Source organism: Miscanthus floridulus, chromosome 10 (genome assembly GCF_019320115.1).
Source record: "Miscanthus floridulus cultivar M001 chromosome 10, ASM1932011v1, whole genome shotgun sequence".
Lineage (NCBI taxonomy): Eukaryota > Viridiplantae > Streptophyta > Magnoliopsida > Poales > Poaceae > Miscanthus > Miscanthus floridulus.
The window spans coordinates 31,334,243-31,346,136 of record NC_089589.1 but is presented as its reverse complement, the minus strand read 5'-3'; positions in this window follow the sequence as shown (position 1 = coordinate 31,346,136).

The window sequence follows — 11,894 nt, the reverse complement described above, 5'->3', positions numbered from 1 at the left end:
TCCCACCTGTCGGAACTAATGACGTTGATGACATCATGCTGACGTCAAGATGACGTCAGCAGGACCCCACCTGTCAGCTCGGAGCCAAGATGATGATGTCATGCTGATGTCACGTTGGCGTCAGCATGCCACGTGGACCAGTCACAGTGTGACACGTGTCAGCCCAGGATTTATTCGGCCTTTTCCATTTTCAGAGATGATTTAAACTTCGGAATTTCATAACTAATTCATACGACCTCAGAAAAATACGAAACCAGGACAAAAATTCATCTAAAATCGAGCTTTACACAATGAACCCATGTTTGAGTGCATTTAGCTCTTTTGAAATTTCATTGCTTCTTTGTGCTATTCTATAGACGTCACTAACGTGACTATAATTCGATCGTATGCAGACTCAGAGGAGAACTAGACGGACGAGGATCGTGAGTACCGTGAGGAGTACGGAGACGACTACAATGAAGGTGCCACATCCCACCTAATCTCGTAGCACCTATTACGCATGGCTAATATAGAACTGTTATTGCTTTACTTTACTGTTATAATCATACTATGATAGGACTTGCATGGTAGTATGCTTACTTGATGGCCTTTACCTTGACACAACCTTACCCCCGCATACCCTGCTATTAGGTTAGACACACGCTTACAGCTGTATTTCATTGCTCATACTTCTACTACGCTCATACTACCTTAATGCGTGGTGGAAACTGATGTTATCTGGACTATGGGGAGAGTGCTGCGTGTGTGACTTGGGTGTGTGGAGGGTGAGGGTTGTGTTGACCAAGCTGGAGTATACGACGAGCCTGGGGCAAGTCTTGCCATGGGGTGCTACCTGGGCACCTCTGGAAATGGATACCTATGGTGGGTAAATGGTATATGAGGTGGTCCTAGGTGTGAACCTGTGATGGGAGGAGCCTAGGATGGAGGTGCTGTGGTGGCACGGTAAATGGAAACCCTGATGAAGACATCCTGGCTTGGTCATCCCTAAGGACTTACTAGTACTTAGATCCACCGGGAAGCCTTACGTACCACTCGCCCTATATGGTGCGAGACGGCTGGACTACTTGGTCGGATTTTGCCACTACTGCTAGGTTGATAGCAGACAGTGTAAGGAGGTATGGGGCGTGGAGGATTTCCCCCACACCCTTCCGAGACTTCATGGAGGCCTTGTGGACCCGGCTCATGACTCACAGTTTCAACCACCCCAGACTAGACTTGGGGTGTACCAGGGCTGAATGGTAGAGTGGCATTATCCTAGGCTAGCAAGCGGCCAGAATCAGCCTAGTTGACGATGGTTAGCGAGGAAGGCGGATCTTGTGGTTATGTGAAACCTCTGTAGAGTGTATGGTTGATCGATCGATACATGTGCCGACTTGTCGGCTATGGACCTTTCCTAGGTTTCGCTTAAACTAGATAGTGAGATGAGTCCTTCTCTTCTTCCCCCATGAGAGAGTGTCGGTCGTAGCCAGGGGCTATGGGCCTTAAGACAGTGCCGAGAGGGAGTTGGCCTGTCGACTGAGCGATGGTATGGTGATGATATGGAGATGGTGCTATATCGATCCTAGGATCGAAACCTGGCTCTAGACGGGAATAGGGTGGAATGTGTGTGGGAATGGTGTTAAAACTTGACTTCACTATTATATACTTGATATGCTAATACATAGGAAACCCCAGCCTTATAGGTTCCTTTTTGATTATATCCAACTTGCATCCAATTTCCACAATGCAATGCTCATAGGGTGGGAGTGGCTAGTACAAATCGTATTGATAAATTTTGGCACATAGGTTCTGCTGAGGAGTATAGCTTAGAGGAGTTTGACGGTTGAGGGGTTTGTTCCTACGCTCGAGTTTGGCGATCTTATCTTCAAGCTGTTCTGAATGAATGCTACTTTTGATTCCGCCAATGCGGCGATGTAATAATTTATGTAATTCCGCACTTTATGTACTCTGATATTATCGTTGTATGGATGTGGTATTCGACTGGAAATTTGGGTAATATGATCTACAACGGTCTTATTACACTTCGACTTTGTGGATTTCCCTTCGCGGAAATCAGGTCGTTTCACAACCCATAGCTTTAGCAGGTCTCCGGCTAGCTTCTTCCATTGCTCAGACCTTTTATCCCAAATATGCACCCTTCTGTTGTGAGCTCCTCTAGTTTTACTCCGACGAGACCTTTGCATTTCGGTGCTCGTCTTCTCCACACAAAGGTGTGCAGTGACATGTCTAGTCTTCAAGCAAATTTGATACATTTTGGATTCAACATTTTGATACAGATAGTCTGCAACCTTTAGAAGTAACTTCTCATCTAGATCTTTAAGGCATGCATTCCAGTTTATTATTTCAGGTTCCTTTTCATCAACAACCTCTAGAGCATAGCTCTCTACTACAGGCTCTATATCCTTTGGCAAGTCATGGGGTGAGAATAGAACTCCTAGCTTTAGAGGATGCATATATGGAGGATTCAGAGAACTTTCTCCCCTAAGATCAGTAGATGCACCTGAATTCTGCCTGTTTCTGTGTTGATCAGGTCAAAAGATATGACATTGCAAAAGCACCATGATGACCTCCTCTTGAAATATGTTAGACAGCGGTGTTGATGACAATGATGATGATCTAGTTGTGTTGCTTGTGCTAGAACAAGCACTATGTAAAAAACAATTTTTAGCAACGGTTCGATTTTTTTGTAGGGGCGGCTGGTGATGGAGCCACCCCTATAGTGGCATGCTCGGGTGCCCAGACACCAGCCGCCCTACAAATGGAACAGCAGGGGTGGCTGGTGTTACAAGCCGCCCCTACAAATGGGGTCTGATTTGTTGGGGAGGCTCAATCACCAGCCACCCCTGGAAATGCTATTTGTAGGGGGCAGCTGGTGATTGAGCTGCCCCTACAAATGGCCCCGTATTTATAGCTCCGATTTGTAGGGGCGGCTCAATCACCAGCCGCCCCTACAAATGCCCCTATATAAAACAGATGCAACACCTTCTTTCTCCTTGGGTCACTCACTCCAACCTGTGAAAGAAAGGTGGGGAGGCCTTGGGCACCTCCCAAAAATTGCTCTACTAAGGGGGGAATGTTTTGGTCTCAAATCCTTTGATGGAGAGGTTGTAGAAGGTAAGAAAATGCTATTCCATACTTTTGTTTGAAGTTTTAATAGTTGGTTAGTGAGTAATTAGAGTTTTGTTTTTCCCTCTCTTCTATGGTGCTTGAGCTACTTATGAAGCAAATTAGACCCAAGTTTTAAATGTACTAGGGTAAATTAGGGAGGGGAACAAGATCATACCCTTATTTGGTCCATATTTCTTGATTTTAGTGAACAATTAGTTAGTTTTATGGATGTTTCATGTGCATGTGGATCTAGATCTAGGGTTTGATTTTTTTATTAATTTTGTTTTTGTAAATTTATGTTTGATGAAATTGGACTAGGGTTTGTATGAAAGATATTGGGTAAAGTATAATTGTTGTCTTTGAAAATGTTTATTGTAATCAATAATTATGTATTTTAATTATTTATGGATAAATGGGCCATTAATTAATTTTCCTTCACCATGGTGTGTTTGTATGCTTCATGTAATTATATTAGATTTATATTCATATATATCTGAAGTATATACAATTATTCTCAAGTAATTATTAATTTGTTTCATTTTTATATATATCTGAATAAGTAGTCCTTTAATGTTTGTTTTGTTGTTGTTGTAAAAGATGGAGTACAGGAACCCTTGGATGTATGGTTCATTAAGGTTCAAGGCAGGTTTCTGTGAAGAGGTGGATAAATTTATTGAAGCTGCAAAGAAGCATGCAACGACATTGAAAGAGAATAAGGATACAATTATTTGCCCATGTAAAGATTGCAAGAACCGTATGGCATGGACAGATGTGACTATCATCAGATCACATTTGATTATGCGAGGATTTGTTGAGGACTACACAGTGTGGATTCATCATGGTGAAACGGTTGTTGTTAACGATGAGGATGAGGACGAATACGACGACGAAACCATAGAATCCCTGTCCCAATATTCAGCAGAGCTTGATGCACGAATGGATTTTGAGTTTGGCAATGAACAAGGTGGTGATGCTGGTGGTTGGGATGGTAACGATGAAGGTGGTGCCAATAATGATGGTGGAGCACGTGTCGGGGATGAAGATGATTTGGAGGACATGATTCGAGCCCTTGGACCAGAGATTTTACTAAATAGCCTGAAAGGTCTAGAAAATTTAGAAAGGGTGACAAAAGCATCGAAGGAGACTGTGTATGGTGTTGAAAAGGGTTGTCCGACACATTGGACATTGCTACGTTTTGTGCTTGAGCTGCTCATTCTGAAGGCTAAGTACAGCTGGTCAGACTATAGTTTCAATGATCTATTGCATCTCCTGTCATGGGTGCTGCCACAACCAAACTCAGTTCCCACCAACACATACCAAGCGAAGAAGGTCATAAGTCCATTGACAATGGGGGTTGAAAAAATCCATGCATGCCCCAACCACTGTATTCTTTTTCGTGGCAAAACATTCAAGTCACTGGATAAATGTCCTCGGTGTGGGGCCAGCCGGTACAAGAACAATGATCTTTACGGTGGGGACGAAGCCTCCACGGGGAAAAAGAGGAATAAGAAGGGTACAAAAAAGGTGGTACAAGAATCTCAGCCCCCAGAGGACACTCCATTAGGCAATGATGCAAAGCAGAGAAGAATTCCTGCCTTGGTAACGTGGTACCTGCCAGTGGCATGGTGGGATGATGAGCGCAAGGTGGATGATGATAAGATTTCACACCCGGCTGATTGTAGTCAGTGGCAAAGGTTTGATGAGAAGCACAAAGAATTCAGCGATGACCCAAGAAATGTACGGTTTGGCTTGAGCACCGATGGAATGTATCCTCTCAATGAGGGGATGCGCAACCACAGCATATGGCTAGTGATCTTGACCATATATAACATCCCATCATGGTTGTGTCAGAAGAGAAAGTACCTTCTCCTCACTATTCTTATTTCTGGCCCTAAACAACCAGGCATTGATATAGACGTGTTTCTCGAGCCTTTGATGCAAGAAATGGAGAGGCTATGGAGGCATGGGGAGCAGATATACGATGCGTTCCGAAAGGAGGACTTCATATGTAGAGCAATAATATTTGTTACTACCAATGATTACCTTGTGTTGTTTGCTTTGTCTAGACAGATCAAAGGGAAGATGGGATGCTTGGTTTGCTTGGATGGTACTACATGGGTGTACCTGGATGCATCCAAGAAGATAGTTTACCTAAGGAACCAATGCTTCTTACAGACAAGTCACAAGTACCGTAGCAAATTGTTCTTTAGATTTTATGACAACGCCCCGGAGATTGAACCCCCTCCGGAGAGATGTCATAACGGAGAACACGTGTATAGAATGGTGAAAAACATACGCGTCGTCTATGGAAAGAAGAATCCGGATGGGACGAACAGAGATAGAAGCACACCTCCTGTCGAAGGAGTACCTTTCAAGAAACAATCGATCTTCTTTCAGTATCTGCCTTATTGGCCAGACTTGGAGGTCCCCCATGCCATTGATGCTATGCATGTGCAGAAGAATGTCTTTGAGAGTCTCATTGCTACCTTGATGGACACAGGCAAGTCAAAGGATGGTCTGAAAGCATGGAAAGACATGGTGCAGCTAAACGTGATGCCACAGCTTCACCCGGTACCTGAGGCTAATGAAAAATACACTCTGCCCGTGGCGTGCTTCAACCTAACACCAGACGAGAAGAGAGCTATATGCACTTTCCTGAGGGGGATCAAAGTCCCAACTGGGTTTTCAGTAAATGTGAAGAAGTTAGTGTCGATGAAGGACTTGTCAATAACACACTGCAAGGCTCACGATTGCCATGTGATGCTGACAGTGTTTCTACCTATTGCAATCATGGCTATAAAGCCAGAGTTCTTCAAAATGGCCATCACCCGCATGTGCTACTTCTTTTTGAAGATCTCACAGAAGATGATTGGCAAGCAAGAGCTGAGTGACCTACATGAATTTGTGGCGGAGACACAAAATCAACTAGAGATGTGTTTACCTCCTGCTTTTTTTGATATAATGCCACATCTCATGATTCACATGGTTCATCAGATACAGGTGCTGGGCCCTTGCTACTTGCATGAAATGTGGTCCTACGAGTGGTTCATGTTGGTTCTAAGTCGATATGTGCATAATCGAGCATACCCAGAGGGCTCCATGATAGAGGGTTACAGTACAGAAGAAGTCGTCAAGTGCTGTCAAGAGTACCTAAAAGTACAAAAAGGGATTGGTAAACCCGATTCTCGTCACAAGGGTAGGCTGGCTGGGAAGGGCACTAATGGTAGAAAAGTGTTCATCGACCATGATTACAAAGATGTGAGTCGGGCGCATTACAGTGTCTTGCAGAGTACACAACTAATGCAACCATACATTAATGAACACTTGGCTATCATTATGGCAGAGAGAAATAGTCGTTCGGATGATTGAGTCATGAAACAACACAAGCAACGACTAGCTACATGGTTGAAGGACCAAAACATACCGCCTGGAGAAACCATAGACTCTATTACCATCAGTAGGTTAGCGGAGGGGCCATCGAGACAAGTGACATCTTGGAATGCTTATGACATCAATAGGTATACGTACTATACCCACGCAAAGGATAGTAAATATGTGAACCAAAAAGCAGCGTTCGAATAGAGGCTATCGATGGATTGGGGCGAAAGATCCAATACTTTGGCATCATTGAAGAGATATGAGAACTTGACTATGGAAGGAATATAATGGTGGCCCTATTTCGATGCCACTGGATCAAACAACACCAACTGAACGAGATCAGATTGAGAGTCCTAGACCTCGAGAATCTAGACTACCAAGATGACCCTTGGGTGCTCGCTTCACGTGTCGCATAAGTTTTCTATATGTCTGACCCACAAAGTAACCTCCCCCCGAAGAAGAAGACAAAGCACGTGGTTGCCTCCGGAAAACAGCATATTATTGGAGTTGTTGGTGTGGACGATGTTGAAGCTTACAATAACTACGATGAGATGCCGCTATTCATAGACTTTCCTAAAAAGATCAGTGTTGTGGAAAAGAACCTCCCCAAAGACATAATGCCATGGGAACGAAAAGGTGTCAAAGGGAAAGTCGTTACAGCGGGCTAGCTAGTTGTTGAACGTGTAGTGTTTGTGTAAGTGTGTGTTTGTAAGACTTCGTTTATGCAAGCGTGTGAGACTATATATTTATGTACGTGTTTAAGACTACATATTTTTGTATGTGTGTAAGACTACATTTTATGGATGTGTGTGAGACTACCCTTTGCAACATCCAGATGACTCTATTTGAACATCCACTCTATTACTACTAAAACTTTATGAAATCACTTAACACTTTATGAAATGAAGAAATGACCAAAATAAAAGTAGGAGATCTTGATGAGTTATACAACTTTTATATTCATCACCTTTACAGCTGAAATCATTTAGTGTTTGAAAATCAGGTTTGAAGCTGTCATTTTCTGAAATTTAAAATTTGAACTGTTCAAAATTAGTGACAAAGATAGATGACTAGACTAAAATGATAGAGCATGATTTTAGAAAATTTTAGGGAAAAAACCATCATATTTGGAGTTAGTATGAGGGAGAAAAACTAGTTACAAGTTTCAGCCACAGATTAAAAAGAGAAATCACACTTGTTCATCATTGATCATCATGAACAACTGTGATTTTTCTTTTTAATCTGTGGTTAATATTTGTAACTTGTCTTTCTCCCTCATACTAACTCCAAATGTGATGATTTTTTTCCTAAAATTTTCTAAAATCTTTCCCTATCAAGTTAGTGTGTTGATTTGGTCATTCTTTTCATTTGACAAAGTTTGAGCACTTCAAATTTTCAAATTTAAAAAAAATGATAAGTTCGAATGAGATTTTCAACCATTAAATGATTTCAGCTGAAAAAGTGATGAATACCAAAGTTGTATAACTCATCAAGATCTACAACTTTTATTTTGATCATTTCTTCATCTGACAAAGTGATACTAAACATTGTTAATAAATCAACATGTTTCTCGTATAGTTCATGAAACTATGAGTCATATGTGAATTTATGAACAATGTTTACTAATACTTTGTAACATGAAGAAGTGACCAAAATAAAAGTTGTAGATAGTGAGGATTTCAACAACTTTTATGTTCACGACTTTTATTGTTGAAATCATTTAAGGTTTCAAAATCTTGTTTGAAGTTGCCATTTAGTGAAATTCAAAATTTCAACTGTCCAAATTTAGTCAAATGAAAATATGATCAAAATAAAAGTTGTACATATTGATGAGTTCTACAACTTTGATATTCATGAGTTTTTCATCTGAAATCATCTACTCTTTCAAAATATTGTTTTAAGTTGAAATTGTTTGAATTTCAAAATTTGAATCGTTCAAACAAAGTCACATGACAAGATGACCAACATAAAAGTTGTACATGTTGATGAGTTATACAACTTTTATGTTTATAACATTTTCATTTTATTTCATTTAATGTCATAAAATTGTAGTCGAAGTTTTAAAATTCAAATTTTTAATTTTTGTTTTTTTGTTTTCTATATTGTTTTGACTACAAAATATAGAATTTATAATTTGTGCATATATAGAATAATACAAAATATTATATTTGTGCATATACAGATTTTTTTTATATTACTTTGTGTTTTTATGATATAAAAAATATAGAATTTATAATTTAAAAAAATAGAAAATATTTGTAGGGGCGGTTGGATCAGGAACCGTCCCTAAAAATGTATTTGTAGGGACGGCTGGACCAGGAACCGCCCCTACAAATAGTACCGAGTATAAATAGCAAGAAGCGCACGGGAGTCATCGTCTGGGCGCTGTCTTCTTCCTCCGATGCCGACAGGCTGCCCGCGCCTAGGGTTTTCGCCGCCGGTCCCGCGCTCGCCCACACCAGCCCTCGGCGCTCGGCGTCCCGCACCCGGCCGCCGGCGCCCACCCCCGCGCGCCGACCCCTGGCGCCCTCCCCCGCGCGTCGACCCCCGGCGTCCCGCCCCCGCACGCCCCCGGCGCCCGCCCCCGCACGCCAACCCCCGGCGTCCCGCCCCCGCACGCCAGTGCACATCGTCCATCTGGACCGGTAAGTATCAGATCTCTGCTTGCTGATGTGTTGCTGAATAATGGAGGCATGGGCTGATAGATAGCTCTTGCTGATGTGTCTGCACTTGACCTGATTTTTTTATGGATGCATCTAATTTTTTGTGCTGCTTTTGGATAATCCCAGCCTGATAACAATATACCTGACGCCCTGACCCAGTGGCCCATGCTTGAAGCATTTTTATTTTTGATGTATAGAAATGAAACAGAAGAAAATAGATGCTTTTATAAGTTGACTTGATTGATTGCATGGCTTACATAGGATGTTCTCCTCTTATGCTGACGTCGTTCATATACATGAAGAAATAGCACTTACAGTGTTACCACTAGTACTTAATGCAGTTATTTGTGAGGCCACCTTCCCTGATTCCAAAGCTCTATCAATTTGTTTTGGTTCTTATCTGGTAATTTTTAGTTGATACATGCTAATACGAAGATGATGAGTATTACGTGCTATGCATTGATGTTTCTTTTAGTCACTACTAAACTTCATTGGTTGATTGAGGTGTGGCTTGTCTATATTTTTTTAACACAGTGGCTTGTCTATATTCCTGCTTGCATTACGCTGTTTCCAAGACATCCTGTTTTATTCCTCACTTTTTAGAAACTTCAGTTCCCAACAAATTGTCACTTGCCCCATGCCACAAGTCCCAGTTTTTGTTGTCACCAGTCTTGGCCAGGATAGCATAAGCCATTTTTAACTGGCCTGTTGTCTTCAATCCACTTGCACCAGCAGAGGGGCCTTCTCATCTTGCCTCCTCACGTCCGATCGATCCCCATTTTCCATTGCGTGCTGGAGCCCGGCCAGCCTCCTCCGCTTTCTCTGGTGGCGCCGTCCATGTCTCCTCCTCCTCCTCTCCTCCTAGCTGCACACTGATTGAGCTCTCCATTCTTCTGTCTCTGTCCTACTGTTAGCTGCTACCTAGGGTTTGCTATGGCCATCTCCTTTTTTGAGCCATCACCTTTTGCTCTCTCTCATGACCCATGATACATCCATCCAGCCATCCCCACTAGTAGCTCTCTCTCTCTCTCTAGCTATCCTCATCAGCACCATAATTTGAACGTTTTGTTACATAAGAGGAATGGCCCAAGTGAGTTGCACATAGACCATTACTCCATCGCTTACGTCGTCGCTTGCTGTCCAGCTTTACGCAAGTAGGAGCTATGCACTGTTTGCATTTATATTATTCTTCTTACATTGTCATTTGTCAGTATTATGATGATCCTCAAGTTTTAGTAAAAATTAAAAATGCACTACTACTATCACTCTACTGCTACACTTACTCTCCTCTACTACTTTCTACTTACTACTACTACTTGCTACTCCTAAGTGGCTGCTGCTCTTGCTCTACTACTACCACTCCTTCTCTGTTTTTATTTTGCTTATATACTGCTGGTGTGTAGTGGCTGCTGCTGCTACTACTACTACTACTCCTACCACTACTAGTACTACTCCTCCTCCTTCTCCTCCTCTTACTACTCCTACTACTCCTCCTCTTACTACTCCTACTACTCCTCTTACTACTCGCTACTCCTAAGTGGCTGCTGTTGGCTGCTGTTCTTACTCTACTACTACCACTCCTTTGTTTTTATTTTGCTTATATACTGCTGGTGTGTAGTGGCTGCTGCTGCTCTTACTCTACTACTACCACTCTGTTTTTATTTTGCTTATATACTGCTGGTGTGTAGTGGCTGCTGCTGCTGCTACTACTACTACTCCTACCACTCCTCCTCCTCCTCCTCCTCTTACTACTCCTACTACTCCTCCTCTTACTACTCCTACTAGTCCTCTTACTACTCGCTACTCCTAAGTGGCTGCTGTTGGCTGCTGTTCTTACTCTACCACTACCACTCCTCTGTTTTTATTTTGCTTATATACTGCTGGTGTGTAGTGGCTGCTGCTGCTCTTACTCTACTACTACCACTCCTCTATTTTTATTTTTCTTATATACTGCTGGTGTGTAGTGGCTGCTGCTGCTGCTGCTACTACTACTCCTCCTCCTCCTACCACTACTACTCCTCCTCCTACTCCTCTTACTACTCCTACTCCTCCTCCTCTTACTACTCCTACTACTCCTCTTACTACTCGCTACTCCTAAGTGGCTGCTGTTCTTACTCTACTACTACCACTCCTCTGTTTTTGTTTTGCTTATATACTACTGGTGTGTAGTGGCTGCTGCTGCTCTTACTCTACTACTACCACTCCTTCTCTATTTTTATTTTGCTTATATATTGCGGGTGTGTAGTGGCTGTTGCTACTACTACTACTACTCCTACCACTACTCCTACTAGTACTCCTCCTACTCCTACTACTACTCCTTCTCTATTTTTTTGCTTATATACTGCTGGTGTGTAGTGGCTGTTGCTGCTGCTACTACTACTCCTCCTCCTCCTCCTACCACTCCTCCTCCTACTACTCCTCCTCCTCCTACTCCTCCTCTTACTACTCCTACTACTCCTCCTCTTACTACTCCTATTACTCCTCCCTGTACTTGCTACTCCTACTGCTGCTCTTCTTTTAGTGATGCTCCTACTACTCCTCCTAAGTGGCTGCTGCTCTTACTCTACTACTACCACTCTACTGCTACACTTACTCTACTCAACTACTTTCTACTTACTACTCCTAAGTGGCTACTTCTAGCTACTAATTGTTGGCTGCTGTTGCTTTTTTTGCCAAATCTCCTAGGACTCGCCCAGGACTTGTTGTCCTATCTTTTGCCATCAGGTGCTACACTTTGTTTGCTAA